General features: G+C 44.3%; 12 non-coding genes across 12 annotated transcripts; all 12 read left to right on the top strand.

Annotated features, from left to right (window-relative positions):
- The first annotated feature begins 909 nt into the window (after positions 1–909).
- trnai-aau (transfer RNA isoleucine (anticodon AAU)) lies at positions 910–983 on the top strand. Its single transcript has one exon. It is a non-coding gene; the product is annotated as a tRNA-Ile (tRNA).
- A 542-nt stretch (positions 984–1,525) lies between these two features.
- On the top strand, positions 1,526–1,597 carry trnae-uuc (transfer RNA glutamic acid (anticodon UUC)). The gene has a single exon. It is a non-coding gene; the product is annotated as a tRNA-Glu (tRNA).
- A 1,423-nt stretch (positions 1,598–3,020) lies between these two features.
- Positions 3,021–3,094, top strand: trnai-aau (transfer RNA isoleucine (anticodon AAU)). The gene has a single exon. It is a non-coding gene; the product is annotated as a tRNA-Ile (tRNA).
- Positions 3,095–3,636: 542 nt separating this feature from the next.
- Positions 3,637–3,708, top strand: trnae-uuc (transfer RNA glutamic acid (anticodon UUC)). Its single transcript has one exon. It is a non-coding gene; the product is annotated as a tRNA-Glu (tRNA).
- Positions 3,709–5,131: 1,423 nt separating this feature from the next.
- trnai-aau (transfer RNA isoleucine (anticodon AAU)) lies at positions 5,132–5,205 on the top strand. The gene has a single exon. It is a non-coding gene; the product is annotated as a tRNA-Ile (tRNA).
- Positions 5,206–5,746: 541 nt separating this feature from the next.
- Positions 5,747–5,818, top strand: trnae-uuc (transfer RNA glutamic acid (anticodon UUC)). The gene has a single exon. It is a non-coding gene; the product is annotated as a tRNA-Glu (tRNA).
- Positions 5,819–7,243: 1,425 nt separating this feature from the next.
- Positions 7,244–7,317, top strand: trnai-aau (transfer RNA isoleucine (anticodon AAU)). The gene has a single exon. It is a non-coding gene; the product is annotated as a tRNA-Ile (tRNA).
- A 2,037-nt stretch (positions 7,318–9,354) lies between these two features.
- trnai-aau (transfer RNA isoleucine (anticodon AAU)) lies at positions 9,355–9,428 on the top strand. Its single transcript has one exon. It is a non-coding gene; the product is annotated as a tRNA-Ile (tRNA).
- Positions 9,429–9,970: 542 nt separating this feature from the next.
- On the top strand, positions 9,971–10,042 carry trnae-uuc (transfer RNA glutamic acid (anticodon UUC)). The gene has a single exon. It is a non-coding gene; the product is annotated as a tRNA-Glu (tRNA).
- A 1,425-nt stretch (positions 10,043–11,467) lies between these two features.
- Positions 11,468–11,541, top strand: trnai-aau (transfer RNA isoleucine (anticodon AAU)). Its single transcript has one exon. It is a non-coding gene; the product is annotated as a tRNA-Ile (tRNA).
- Positions 11,542–13,580: 2,039 nt separating this feature from the next.
- Positions 13,581–13,654, top strand: trnai-aau (transfer RNA isoleucine (anticodon AAU)). Its single transcript has one exon. It is a non-coding gene; the product is annotated as a tRNA-Ile (tRNA).
- Positions 13,655–14,196: 542 nt separating this feature from the next.
- On the top strand, positions 14,197–14,268 carry trnae-uuc (transfer RNA glutamic acid (anticodon UUC)). The gene has a single exon. It is a non-coding gene; the product is annotated as a tRNA-Glu (tRNA).
- The last annotated feature ends 901 nt before the right edge of the window (positions 14,269–15,169 follow it).

Raw genomic sequence — 15,169 nt, 5'->3', positions numbered from 1 at the left:
ATCAGTATTGTTAAGTCTCAAACAGTTATAAACTCTCCAGTATATTTCACTGTGTCTTCAAGACGGTGAGATCGAGCCTGTTGTGCAAGCTTTGTTTCTTGATGATCACTTCAGCAGAACATTAAATCAACATGTGGAATTGAATTGCTGATTGACACTGTAAATTTGCCAACATTTAACTGCAGTGTGACAACAATCACCGTTATAATTAGGCTTCCATTACGTTCTTGCACGACATCACCCTAAGTAACCTAGTTGATCACAGCACAGATATCAGTTAATTCATTGCCAGTGCGAAAAAATACACATTTTGAACTTAGCAACGTGTACAAGACCATTGCCTGGATCGTGGGCACTGATAACGGAACATGAGCATTAAGATTTTCGGTATCATTATACTTTACATTGACACAACCTGAGCTCTGAGATGTGTTTTGGACCCATTGCCCCGAAACGAGGACAGAGTGGGTGGGGCAATTCCTTCCGGGGTCAGGTTTTCTTTCAAAAAGGTGTGAGAAAACTTTGCTTGGTTCACTGTCAGACCGAAATAGTTCAGTTGGGAAGGCGTTTGACTGAAGATCCAGATGGTTCATGGCTCAATCCCGTGTTTCAGCAATTTTTGGTTATTTCGCGTTCCCTTCATTCTAAGGGTAGTGGCTGATTTTATATCGGGACAGTGGGCTGTTCAGCGGTTGCGTGATAATAATTTTCAACATGAATTGTTTTTAGATTAAGCTGTTACGTTCTGTTACGTTCTATTTACACTCTGCGCAGTGTTGTAGATGAACAGTGAACAATGTTTAAGCGATGTGATGCGTTCAATGTTTATGCAGTAAATCTGTCATCCAGTGTGAGTTGGAAACACAATCCCCGCAGAGTGAGCTTTCACGCAACGTTAACACAACTTGTGGCCGGTTAGCTCAGTTGGTTAGAGCGTGGTGCTAATAACGCCAAGGTCGCGGGTTCGATCCCCGTACGGGCCATTCCAGTGTTTTTCATAATTTTTATTCGGTGTTTTAGTCACGTTGAAAATCAAATCTTTATAATGAAACAAATCCACACAGAATCACAAGGGTTGGGAATTATTTGGAATAACAGTCATTGCTACTTGCCGACGGGGTGGAGAGGCACATCTTTCTGTTTATTTCTGTTTCTTGGTTTGCTGATAAACGATGAACCGGAGGCCTGTTCCCGTAAATGCTCAAAAGTAGGAACAGACAGCCAGAACGGTTCTGTCGCCTGGAGATGGGCAAAAGACTGCAGTTCAGGACAAAAACACTAAATGAAACGTTCACCCGGCACCGAGAGTGAAAAATCCCGAGAAAAGGACAGAATGAAATAGATTTCAGTGGATGCCTACCCGCACGTGATGCTGCGGATGCGCGGACATATCTTTGGTGTTCTCCACAAAAAATGCCATTTGCTCCGAACAGTTTTACCTGGCGCGAAAGTGGTGAGACTTTGGAAGGAGCAAGCAGGAAAGACTGTGTGGGTCTGCTTGTTGGCAAGCAAATGTGTAGCAGCTTCCCTGGTGGTTTAGTGGTTAGGTTTCGGCGCTTTCACCGCTGCGGCCCGGGTTCGATTCCCGGTCAGGGAACATTGTATTTTCGGCCGTTTGACCTCCAAGGCTGTTCTTGAACAAATTCACAGCTCACTGCACTCTTGCTGGCCCAACCAGCAGCAGCGCATCATTCGTTGTAGTGATACAGCACACACTTCTGTGCCTTCCGTTTCAAAGTCAGCAGTAAATGAGGAGATCTCGCTCTCGCTCAACTGGTGCTGATTGACACCGTAAATGTTGCCAATCATGGCTAACTTTAGCCTTCCGTGTACATTTTTGCGGCACATCACTCTAGCTTACCATCTGTCAATGCATTGCCAGTGTGGAAATATTCAGCATTTTAAACTTAGCAACGTCTGCAAGACTGGAATCAGTGAATGCCTGGGCCATGGCCACTGATAACTTATCCCGAGCATTCATTTGGCCTGGGCCCCTCCTATATTGCACATTGGCTCACTGTGTGTCTATGTTTAGCGTTCACAGGCAATTTACAAGCTCTGAATTTCCCAGCAGTGAATTCATGGAGTGATTGATCTAACCGATATTCAACATCAGTATTGTTAAGTCTCAAACAGTTATAAACTCTCCAGTATATTTCACTGTGTCTTCAAGACGGTGAGATCGAGCCTGTTGTGCAAGCTTTGTTTCTTTATGATCACTTCAGCAGAACATTAAATCAACATGTGGAATTGAATTGCTGATTGACACTGTAAATTTGCCAACATTTAACTGCAGTGTGACAACAATCACCGTTATAATTAGGCTTCCATTACGTTCTTGCACGACATCACCCTAAGTAACCTAGTTGATCACAGCACAGATATCAGTTAATTCATTGCCAGTGCGAAAAAATACACATTTTGAACTTAGCAACGTGTACAAGACCATTGCCTGGATCGTGGGCACTGATAACGGAACATGAGCATTAAGATTTTCGGTATCATTATACTTTACATTGACACAACCTGAGCTCTGAGATGTGTTTTGGACCCATTGCCCCGAAACGAGGACAGAGTGGGTGGGGCAATTCCTTCCGGGGTCAGGTTTTCTTTCAAAAAGGTGTGAGAAAACTTTGCTTGGTTCACTGTCAGACCGAAATAGTTCAGTTGGGAAGGCGTTTGACTGAAGATCCAGATGGTTCATGGCTCAATCCCGTGTTTCAGCAATTTTTGGTTATTTCGCGTTCCCTTCATTCTAAGGGTAGTGGCTGATTTTATATCGGGACAGTGGGCTGTTCAGCGGTTGCGTGATAATAATTTTCAACATGAATTGTTTTTAGATTAAGCTGTTACGTTCTGTTACGTTCTATTTACACTCTGCGCAGTGTTGTAGATGAACAGTGAACAATGTTTAAGCGATGTGATGCGTTCAATGTTTATGCAGTAAATCTGTCATCCAGTGTGAGTTGGAAACACAATCCCCGCAGAGTGAGCTTTCACGCAACGTTAACACAACTTGTGGCCGGTTAGCTCAGTTGGTTAGAGCGTGGTGCTAATAACGCCAAGGTCGCGGGTTCGATCCCCGTACGGGCCATTCCAGTGTTTTTCATAATTTTTATTCGGTGTTTTAGTCACGTTGAAAATCAAATCTTTATAATGAAACAAATCCACACAGAATCACAAGGGTTGGGAATTATTTGGAATAACAGTCATTGCTACTTGCCGACGGGGTGGAGAGGCACATCTTTCTGTTTATTTCTGTTTCTTGGTTTGCTGATAAACGATGAACCGGAGGCCTGTTCCCGTAAATGCTCAAAAGTAGGAACAGACAGCCAGAACGGTTCTGTCGCCTGGAGATGGGCAAAAGACTGCAGTTCAGGACAAAAACACTAAATGAAACGTTCACCCGGCACCGAGAGTGAAAAATCCCGAGAAAAGGACAGAATGAAATAGATTTCAGTGGATGCCTACCCGCACGTGATGCTGCGGATGCGCGGACATATCTTTGGTGTTCTCCACAAAAAATGCCATTTGCTCCGAACAGTTTTACCTGGCGCGAAAGTGGTGAGACTTTGGAAGGAGCAAGCAGGAAAGACTGTGTGGGTCTGCTTGTTGGCAAGCAAATGTGTAGCAGCTTCCCTGGTGGTTTAGTGGTTAGGTTTCGGCGCTTTCACCGCTGCGGCCCGGGTTCGATTCCCGGTCAGGGAACATTGTATTTTCGGCCGTTTGACCTCCAAGGCTGTTCTTGAACAAATTCACAGCTCACTGCACTCTTGCTGGCCCAACCAGCAGCAGCGCATCATTCGTTGTAGTGATACAGCACACACTTCTGTGCCTTCCGTTTCAAAGTCAGCAGTAAATGAGGAGATCTCGCTCTCGCTCAACTGGTGCTGATTGACACCGTAAATGTTGCCAATCATGGCTAACTTTAGCCTTCCGTGTACATTTTTGCGGCACATCACTCTAGCTTACCATCTGTCAATGCATTGCCAGTGTGGAAATATTCAGCATTTTAAACTTAGCAACGTCTGCAAGACTGGAATCAGTGAATGCCTGGGCCATGGCCACTGATAACTTATCCCGAGCATTCATTTGGCCTGGGCCCCTCCTATATTGCACATTGGCTCACTGTGTGTCTATGTTTAGCGTTCACAGGCAATTTACAAGCTCTGAATTTCCCAGCAGTGAATTCATGGAGTGATTGATCTAACCGATATTCAACATCAGTATTGTTAAGTCTCAAACAGTTATAAACTCTCCAGTATATTTCACTGTGTCTTCAAGACGGTGAGATCGAGCCTGTTGTGCAAGCTTTGTTTCTTTATGATCACTTCAGCAGAACATTAAATCAACATGTGGAATTGAATTGCTGATTGACACTGTAAATTTGCCAACATTTAACTGCAGTGTGACAACAATCACCGTTATAATTAGGCTTCCATTACGTTCTTGCACGACATCACCCTAAGTAACCTAGTTGATCACAGCACAGATATCAGTTAATTCATTGCCAGTGCGAAAAAATACACATTTTGAACTTAGCAACGTGTACAAGACCATTGCCTGGATCGTGGGCACTGATAACGGAACATGAGCATTAAGATTTTCGGTATCATTATACTTTACATTGACACAACCTGAGCTCTGAGATGTGTTTTGGACCCATTGCCCCGAAACGAGGACAGAGTGGGTGGGGCAATTCCTTCCGGGGTCAGGTTTTCTTTCAAAAAGGTGTGAGAAAACTTTGCTTGGTTCACTGTCAGACCGAAATAGTTCAGTTGGGAAGGCGTTTGACTGAAGATCCAGATGGTTCATGGCTCAATCCCGTGTTTCAGCAATTTTTGGTTATTTCGCGTTCCCTTCATTCTAAGGGTAGTGGCTGATTTTATATCGGGACAGTGGGCTGTTCAGCGGTTGCGTGATAATAATTTTCAACATGAATTGTTTTTAGATTAAGCTGTTACGTTCTGTTACGTTCTATTTACACTCTGCGCAGTGTTGTAGATGAACAGTGAACAATGTTTAAGCGATGTGATGCGTTCAATGTTTATGCAGTAAATCTGTCATCCAGTGTGAGTTGGAAACACAATCCCCGCAGAGTGAGCTTTCACGCAACGTTAACACAACTTGTGGCCGGTTAGCTCAGTTGGTTAGAGCGTGGTGCTAATAACGCCAAGGTCGCGGGTTCGATCCCCGTACGGGCCATTCCAGTGTTTTTCATAATTTTTATTCGGTTTTTAGTCACGTTGAAAATCAAATCTTTATAATGAAATAAATCCACACAGAATCACAAGGGTTGGGAATTATTTGGAATAACAGTCATTGCTACTTGCCGACGGGGTGGAGAGGCACATCTTTCTGTTTATTTCTGTTTCTTGGTTTGCTGATAAACGATGAACCGGAGGCCTGTTCCCGTAAATGCTCAAAAGTAGGAACAGACAGCCAGAACGGTTCTGTCGCCTGGAGATGGGCAAAAGACTGCAGTTCAGGACAAAAACACTAAATGAAATGTTCACCCGGCACCGAGAGTGAAAAATCCCGAGAAAAGGACAGAATGAAATAGATTTCAGTGGATGCCTACCCGCACGTGATGCTGCGGATGCGCGGACATATCTTTGGTGTTCTCCACAAAAAATGCCATTTGCTACGAACAGTTTTACCTGGCGCGAAAGTGGTGAGACTTTGGAAGGAGCAAGCAGGAAAGACTGTGTTGGTCTGCTTGTTGGCAAGCAAATGTGTAGCAGCTTCCCTGGTGGTTTAGTGGTTAGGTTTCGGCGCTTTCACCGCTGCGGCCCGGGTTCGATTCCCGGTCAGGGAACATTGTATTTTCGGCCGTTTGACCTGCAAGGCTGTTCTTGAACAAATTCACAGCTCACTGCACTCTTGCTGCCCCAACCACATCAGCAGCGCATCATTCGTTGTCGTGATACAGCACACACTTCTGTGCCTTCCGTTTCAAAGTCAGCAGTAAATGAGGAGATCTCGCTCTCGCTCAACTGGTGCTGATTGACACCGTAAATGTTGCCGATCATGGCTAACTTTAGCCTTCCGTGTACATTTTTGCGGCACATCACTCTAGCTTACCATCTGTCAATGCATTGCCAGTGTGGAAATATTCAGCATTTTAAACTTAGCAACGTCTGCAAGACTGGAATCAGTGAATGCCTGGGCCATAGCCACTGATAACTTATCCCGAGCATTCATTTGGCCTGGGCCCCTCCTATATTGCACATTGGCTCACTGTGTGTCTATGTTTAGCGTTCACAGGCAATTTACAAGTTCTGAATTTCCCAGCAGTGAATTCATGGAGTGATTGATCTAACCGATATTCAACATCAGTATTGTTAAGTCTCAAACAGTTATAAACTCTCCAGTATATTTCACTGTGTCTTCAAGACGGTGAGATCGAGCCTGTTGTGCAAGCTTTGTTTCTTTATGATCACTTCAGCAGAACATTAAATCAACATGTGGAATTGAATTGCTGATTGACACTGTAAATTTGCCAACATTTAACTGCAGTGTGACAACAATCACCGTTATAATTAGGCTTCCATTACGTTCTTGCACGACATCACCCTAAGTAACCTAGTTGATCACAGCACAGATATCAGTTAATTCATTGCCAGTGCGAAAAAATACACATTTTGAACTTAGCAACGTGTACAAGACCATTGCCTGGATCGTGGGCACTGATAACGGAACATGAGCATTAAGATTTTCGGTATCATTATACTTTACATTGACACAACCTGAGCTCTGAGATGTGTTTTGGACCCATTGCCCCGAAACGAGGACAGAGTGGGTGGGGCAATTCCTTCCGGGGTCAGGTTTTCTTTCAAAAAGGTGTGAGAAAACTTTGCTTGGTTCACTGTCAGACCGAAATAGTTCAGTTGGGAAGGCGTTTGACTGAAGATCCAGATGGTTCATGGCTCAATCCCGTGTTTCAGCAATTTTTGGTTATTTCGCGTTCCCTTCATTCTAAGGGTAGTGGCTGATTTTATATCGGGACAGTGGGCTGTTCAGCGGTTGCGTGATAATAATTTTCAACATGAATTGTTTTTAGATTAAGCTGTTACGTTCTGTTACGTTCTATTTACACTCTGCGCAGTGTTGTAGATGAACAGTGAACAATGTTTAAGCGATGTGATGCGTTCAATGTTTATGCAGTAAATCTGTCATCCAGTGTGAGTTGGAAACACAATCCCCGCAGAGTGAGCTTTCACGCAACGTTAACACAACTTGTGGCCGGTTAGCTCAGTTGGTTAGAGCGTGGTGCTAATAACGCCAAGGTCGCGGGTTCGATCCCCGTACGGGCCATTCCAGTGTTTTTCATAATTTTTATTCGGTGTTTTAGTCACGTTGAAAATCAAATCTTTATAATGAAACAAATCCACACAGAATCACAAGGGTTGGGAATTATTTGGAATAACAGTCATTGCTACTTGCCGACGGGGTGGAGAGGCACATCTTTCTGTTTATTTCTGTTTCTTGGTTTGCTGATAAACGATGAACCGGAGGCCTGTTCCCGTAAATGCTCAAAAGTAGGAACAGACAGCCAGAACGGTTCTGTCGCCTGGAGATGGGCAAAAGACTGTAGTTCAGGACAAAAACACTAAATGAAATGTTCACCCGGCACCGAGAGTGAAAAATCCCGAGAAAAGGACAGAATGAAATAGATTTCAGTGGATGCCTACCCGCACGTGATGCTGCGGATGCGCGGACATATCTTTGGTGTTCTCCACAAAAAATGCCATTTGCTCCGAACAGTTTTACCTGGCGCGAAAGTGGTGAGACTTTGGAAGGAGCAAGCAGGAAAGACTGTGTGGGTCTGCTTGTTGGCAAGCAAATGTGTAGCAGCTTCCCTGGTGGTTTAGTGGTTAGGTTTTGGCGCTTTCACCGCTGCGGCCCGGGTTCGATTCCCGGTCAGGGAACATTGTATTTTCGGCCGTTTGACCTGCAAGGCTGTTCTTGAACAAATTCACAGCTCACTGCACTCTTGCTGGCCCAACCAGCAGCAGCGCATCATTCGTTGTAGTGATACAGCACACACTTCTGTGCCTTCCGTTTCAAAGTCAGCAGTAAATGAGGAGATCTCGCTCTCGCTCAACTGGTGCTGATTGACACCGTAAATGTTGCCAATCATGGCTAACTTTAGCCTTCCGTGTACATTTTTGCGGCACATCACTCTAGCTTACCATCTGTCAATGCATTGCCAGTGTGGAAATATTCAGCATTTTAAACTTAGCAACGTCTGCAAGACTGGAATCAGTGAATGCCTGGGCCATGGCCACTGATAACTTATCCCGAGCATTCATTTGGCCTGGGCCCCTCCTATATTGCACATTGGCTCACTGTGTGTCTATGTTTAGCGTTCACAGGCAATTTACAAGCTCTGAATTTCCCAGCAGTGAATTCATGGAGTGATTGATCTAACCGATATTCAACATCAGTATTGTTAAGTCTCAAACAGTTATAAACTCTCCAGTATATTTCACTGTGTCTTCAAGACGGTGAGATCGAGCCTGTTGTGCAAGCTTTGTTTCTTTATGATCACTTCAGCAGAACATTAAATCAACATGTGGAATTGAATTGCTGATTGACACTGTAAATTTGCCAACATTTAACTGCAGTGTGACAACAATCACCGTTATAATTAGGCTTCCATTACGTTCTTGCACGACATCACCCTAAGTAACCTAGTTGATCACAGCACAGATATCAGTTAATTCATTGCCAGTGCGAAAAAATACACATTTTGAACTTAGCAACGTGTACAAGACCATTGCCTGGATCGTGGGCACTGATAACGGAACATGAGCATTAAGATTTTCGGTATCATTATACTTTACATTGACACAACCTGAGCTCTGAGATGTGTTTTGGACCCATTGCCCCGAAACGAGGACAGAGTGGGTGGGGCAATTCCTTCCGGGGTCAGGTTTTCTTTCAAAAAGGTGTGAGAAAACTTTGCTTGGTTCACTGTCAGACCGAAATAGTTCAGTTGGGAAGGCGTTTGACTGAAGATCCAGATGGTTCATGGCTCAATCCCGTGTTTCAGCAATTTTTGGTTATTTCGCGTTCCCTTCATTCTAAGGGTAGTGGCTGATTTTATATCGGGACAGAGGGCTGTTCAGCGGTTGCGTGATAATAATTTTCAACATGAATTGTTTTTAGATTAAGCTGTTACGTTCTGTTACGTTCTATTTACACTCTGCGCAGTGTTGTAGATGAACAGTGAACAATGTTTAAGCGATGTGATGCGTTCAATGTTTATGCAGTAAATCTGTCATCCAGTGTGAGTTGGAAACACAATCCCCGCAGAGTGAGCTTTCACGCAACGTTAACACAACTTGTGGCCGGTTAGCTCAGTTGGTTAGAGCGTGGTGCTAATAACGCCAAGGTCGCGGGTTCGATCCCCGTACGGGCCATTCCAGTGTTTTTCATAATTTTTATTCGGTGTTTTAGTCACGTTGAAAATCAAATCTTTATAATGAAACAAATCCACACAGAATCACAAGGGTTGGGAATTATTTGGAATAACAGTCATTGCTACTTGCCGACGGGGTGGAGAGGCACATCTTTCTGTTTATTTCTGTTTCTTGGTTTGCTGATAAACGATGAACCGGAGGCCTGTTCCCGTAAATGCTCAAAAGTAGGAACAGACAGCCAGAACGGTTCTGTCGCCTGGAGATGGGCAAAAGACTGTAGTTCAGGACAAAAACACTAAATGAAATGTTCACCCGGCACCGAGAGTGAAAAATCCCGAGAAAAGGACAGAATGAAATAGATTTCAGTGGATGCCTACCCGCACGTGATGCTGCGGATGCGCGGACATATCTTTGGTGTTCTCCACAAAAAATGCCATTTGCTCCGAACAGTTTTACCTGGCGCGAAAGTGGTGAGACTTTGGAAGGAGCAAGCAGGAAAGACTGTGTGGGTCTGCTTGTTGGCAAGCAAATGTGTAGCAGCTTCCCTGGTGGTTTAGTGGTTAGGTTTCGGCGCTTTCACCGCTGCGGCCCGGGTTCGATTCCCGGTCAGGGAACATTGTATTTTCGGCCGTTTGACCTGCAAGGCTGTTCTTGAACAAATTCACAGCTCACTGCACTCTTGCTGCCCCAACCACATCAGCAGCGCATCATTCGTTGTCGTGATACAGCACACACTTCTGTGCCTTCCGTTTCAAAGTCAGCAGTAAATGAGGAGATCTCGCTCTCGCTCAACTGGTGCTGATTGACACCGTAAATGTTGCCGATCATGGCTAACTTTAGCCTTCCGTGTACATTTTTGCGGCACATCACTCTAGCTTACCATCTGTCAATGCATTGCCAGTGTGGAAATATTCAGCATTTTAAACTTAGCAACGTCTGCAAGACTGGAATCAGTGAATGCCTGGGCCATGGCCACTGATAACTTATCCCGAGCATTCATTTGGCCTGGGCCCCTCCTATATTGCACATTGGCTCACTGTGTGTCTATGTTTAGCGTTCACAGGCAATTTACAAGTTCTGAATTTCCCAGCAGTGAATTCATGGAGTGATTGATCTAACCGATATTCAACATCAGTATTGTTAAGTCTCAAACAGTTATAAACTCTCCAGTATATTTCACTGTGTCTTCAAGACGGTGAGATCGAGCCTGTTGTGCAAGCTTTGTTTCTTTATGATCACTTCAGCAGAACATTAAATCAACATGTGGAATTGAATTGCTGATTGACACTGTAAATTTGCCAACATTTAACTGCAGTGTGACAACAATCACCGTTATAATTAGGCTTCCATTACGTTCTTGCACGACATCACCCTAAGTAACCTAGTTGATCACAGCACAGATATCAGTTAATTCATTGCCAGTGCGAAAAAATACACATTTTGAACTTAGCAACGTGTACAAGACCATTGCCTGGATCGTGGGCACTGATAACGGAACATGAGCATTAAGATTTTCGGTATCATTATACTTTACATTGACACAACCTGAGCTCTGAGATGTGTTTTGGACCCATTGCCCCGAAACGAGGACAGAGTGGGTGGGGCAATTCCTTCCGGGGTCAGGTTTTCTTTCAAAAAGGTGTGAGAAAACTTTGCTTGGTTCACTGTCAGACCGAAATAGTTCAGTTGGGAAGGCGTTTGACTGAAGATCCAGATGGTTCATGGCTCAATCCCGTGTTTCAGCAATTTTTGGTTATTTCGCGTTCCCTTCATTCTAAGGGTAGTGGCTGATTTTATATCGGGACAGTGGGCTGTTCAGCGGTTGCGTGATAATAATTTTCAACATGAATTGTTTTTAGATTAAGCTGTTACGTTCTGTTACGTTCTATTTACACTCTGCGCAGTGTTGTAGATGAACAGTGAACAATGTTTAAGCGATGTGATGCGTTCAATGTTTATGCAGTAAATCTGTCATCCAGTGTGAGTTGGAAACACAATCCCCGCAGAGTGAGCTTTCACGCAACGTTAACACAACTTGTGGCCGGTTAGCTCAGTTGGTTAGAGCGTGGTGCTAATAACGCCAAGGTCGCGGGTTCGATCCCCGTACGGGCCATTCCAGTGTTTTTCATAATTTTTATTCGGTGTTTTAGTCACGTTGAAAATCAAATCTTTATAATGAAACAAATCCACACAGAATCACAAGGGTTGGGAATTATTTGGAATAACAGTCATTGCTACTTGCCGACGGGGTGGAGAGGCACATCTTTCTGTTTATTTCTGTTTCTTGGTTTGCTGATAAACGATGAACCGGAGGCCTGTTCCCGTAAATGCTCAAAAGTAGGAACAGACAGCCAGAACGGTTCTGTCGCCTGGAGATGGGCAAAAGACTGTAGTTCAGGACAAAAACACTAAATGAAATGTTCACCCGGCACCGAGAGTGAAAAATCCCGAGAAAAGGACAGAATGAAATAGATTTCAGTGGATGCCTACCCGCACGTGATGCTGCGGATGCGCGGACATATCTTTGGTGTTCTCCACAAAAAATGCCATTTGCTCCGAACAGTTTTACCTGGCGCGAAAGTGGTGAGACTTTGGAAGGAGCAAGCAGGAAAGACTGTGTGGGTCTGCTTGTTGGCAAGCAAATGTGTAGCAGCTTCCCTGGTGGTTTAGTGGTTAGGTTTTGGCGCTTTCACCGCTGCGGCCCGGGTTCGATTCCCGGTCAGGGAACATTGTATTTTCGGCCGTTTGACCTGCAAGGCTGTTCTTGAACAAATTCACAGCTCACTGCACTCTTGCTGCCCCAACCACATCAGCAGCGCATCATTCGTTGTCGTGATACAGCACACACTTCTGTGCCTTCCGTTTCAAAGTCAGCAGTAAATGAGGAGATCTCGCTCTCGCTCAACTGGTGCTGATTGACACCGTAAATGTTGCCGATCATGGCTAACTTTAGCCTTCCGTGTACATTTTTGCGGCACATCACTCTAGCTTACCATCTGTCAATGCATTGCCAGTGTGGAAATATTCAGCATTTTAAACTTAGCAACGTCTGCAAGACTGGAATCAGTGAATGCCTGGGCCATGGCCACTGATAACTTATCCCGAGCATTCATTTGGCCTGGGCCGCTCCTTTTTTGCACATTGGCTCACTGTGTGTCTATGTTTAGCGTTCACAGGCAATTTACAAGCTCTGAATTTCCCAGCAGTGAATTCATGGAGTGATTGATCTAACCGATATTCAACATCAGTATTGTTAAGTCTCAAACAGTTATAAACTCTCCAGTATATTTCACTGTGTCTTCAAGACGGTGAGATCGAGCCTGTTGTGCAAGCTTTGTTTCTTTATGAACACTTCAGCAGAACATTAAATCAACATGTGGAATTGAATTGCTGATTGACACTGTAAATTTGCCAACATTTAACTGCAGTGTGACAACAATCACCGTTATAATTAGGCTTCCATTACGTTCTTGCACGACATCACCCTAAGTAACCTAGTTGATCACAGCACAGATATCAGTTAATTCATTGCCAGTGCGAAAAAATACACATTTTGAACTTAGCAACGTGGACAAGACCATTGCCTGGATCGTGGGCACTGATAACGGAACATGAGCATTAAGATTTTCGGTATCATTATACTTTACATTGACACAACCTGAGCTCTGAGATGTGTTTTGGACCCATTGCCCCGAAACGAGGACAGAGTGGGTGGGGCAATTCCTTCCGGGGTCAGGTTTTCTTTCAAAAAGGTGTGAGAAAACTTTGCTTCGTTCACTGTCAGACCGAAATAGTTCAGTTGGGAAGGCGTTTGACTGAAGATCCCGATGGTTCATGGCTCAATCCCGTGTTTCAGCAATTTTTGGTTATTTCGCGTTCCCTTCATTCTAAGGGTAGTGGCTGATTTTATATCGGGACAGTGGGCTGTTCAGCGGTTGCGTGATAATAATTTTCAACATGAATTGTTTTTAGATTAAGCTGTTACGTTCTGTTACGTTCTATTTACACTCTGCGCAGTGTTGTAGATGAACAGTGAACAATGTTTAAGCGATGTGATGCGTTCAATGTTTATGCAGTAAATCTGTCATCCAGTGTGAGTTGGAAACACAATCCCCGCAGAGTGAGCTTTCACGCAACGTTAACACAACTTGTGGCCGGTTAGCTCAGTTGGTTAGAGCGTGGTGCTAATAACGCCAAGGTCGCGGGTTCGATCCCCGTACGGGCCATTCCAGTGTTTTTCATAATTTTTATTCGGTGTTTTAGTCACGTTGAAAATCAAATCTTTATAATGAAACAAATCCACACAGAATCACAAGGGTTGGGAATTATTTGGAATAACAGTCATTGCTACTTGCCGACGGGGTGGAGAGGCACATCTTTCTGTTTATTTCTGTTTCTTGGTTTGCTGATAAACGATGAACCGGAGGCCTGTTCCCGTAAATGCTCAAAAGTAGGAACAGGCAGCCAGAACGGTTCTGTCTCCTGGAGATGGGCAAAAGACTGTAGTTCAGGACAAAAACACTAAATGAAATGTTCACCCGGCACCGAGAGTGAAAAATCCCGAGAAAAGGACAGAATGAAATAGATTTCAGTGGATGCCTACCCGCACGTGATGCTGCGGATGCGCGGACATATCTTTGGTGTTCTCCACAAAAAATGCCATTTGCTCCGAACAGTTTTACCTGGCGCGAAAGTGGTGAGACTTTGGAAGGAGCAAGCAGGAAAGACTGTGTGGGTCTGCTTGTTGGCAAGCAAATGTGTAGCAGCTTCCCTGGTGGTTTAGTGGTTAGGTTTCGGCGCTTTCACCGCTGCGGCCCGGGTTCGATTCCCGGTCAGGGAACATTGTATTTTCGGCCGTTTGACCTGCAAGGCTGTTCTTGAACAAATTCACAGCTCACTGCACTCTTGCTGCCCCAACCATCAGCAGCGCATCATTCGTTGTAGTGATACAGCACACACTTCTGTGCCTTCCGTTTCAAAGTCAGCAGTAAATGAGGAGATCTCGCTCTCGCTCAACTGGTGCTGATTGACACCGTAAATGTTGCCAATCATGGCTAACTTTAGCCTTCCGTGTACATTTTTGCGGCACATCACTCTAGCTTACCATCTGTCAATGCATTGCCAGTGTGGAAATATTCAGCATTTTAAACTTAGCAACGTCTGCAAGACTGGAATCAGTGAATGCCTGGGCCATGGCCACTGATAACTTATCCCGAGCATTCATTTGGCCTGGGCCCCTCCTATATTGCACATTGGCTCACTGTGTGTCTATGTTTAGCGTTCACAGGCAATTTACAAGCTCTGAATTTCCCAGCAGTGAATTCATGGAGTGATTGATCTAACCGATATTCAACATCAGTATTGTTAATTCTCAAACAGTTATAAACTCTCCAGTATATTTCACTGTGTCTTCAAGACGGTGAGATCGAGCCTGTTGTGCAAGCTTTGTTTCTTTATGAACACTTCAGCAGAACATTAAATCAACATGTGGAATTGAATTGCTGATTGACACTGTAAATTTGCCAACATTTAACTGCAGTGTGACAACAATCACCGTTATAATTAGGCTTCCATTACGTTCTTGCACGACATCACCCTAAGTAACCTAGTTGATCACAGCACAGATATCAGTTAATTCATTGCCAGTGCGAAAAAATACACATTTTGAACTTAGCAACGTGTACAAGACCATTGCCTGGATCGTGGGCACTGATAACGGAACATGAGCATTAAGATTTTCG

Source organism: Pristiophorus japonicus, unplaced genomic scaffold (assembly GCF_044704955.1).
Source record: "Pristiophorus japonicus isolate sPriJap1 unplaced genomic scaffold, sPriJap1.hap1 HAP1_SCAFFOLD_30, whole genome shotgun sequence".
In the NCBI taxonomy this organism is placed as follows: domain Eukaryota; kingdom Metazoa; phylum Chordata; class Chondrichthyes; family Pristiophoridae; genus Pristiophorus; species Pristiophorus japonicus.
The sequence above is the reverse complement of the archived record's forward strand: the minus strand, read 5'-3'. Positions and strand labels throughout refer to the sequence as shown.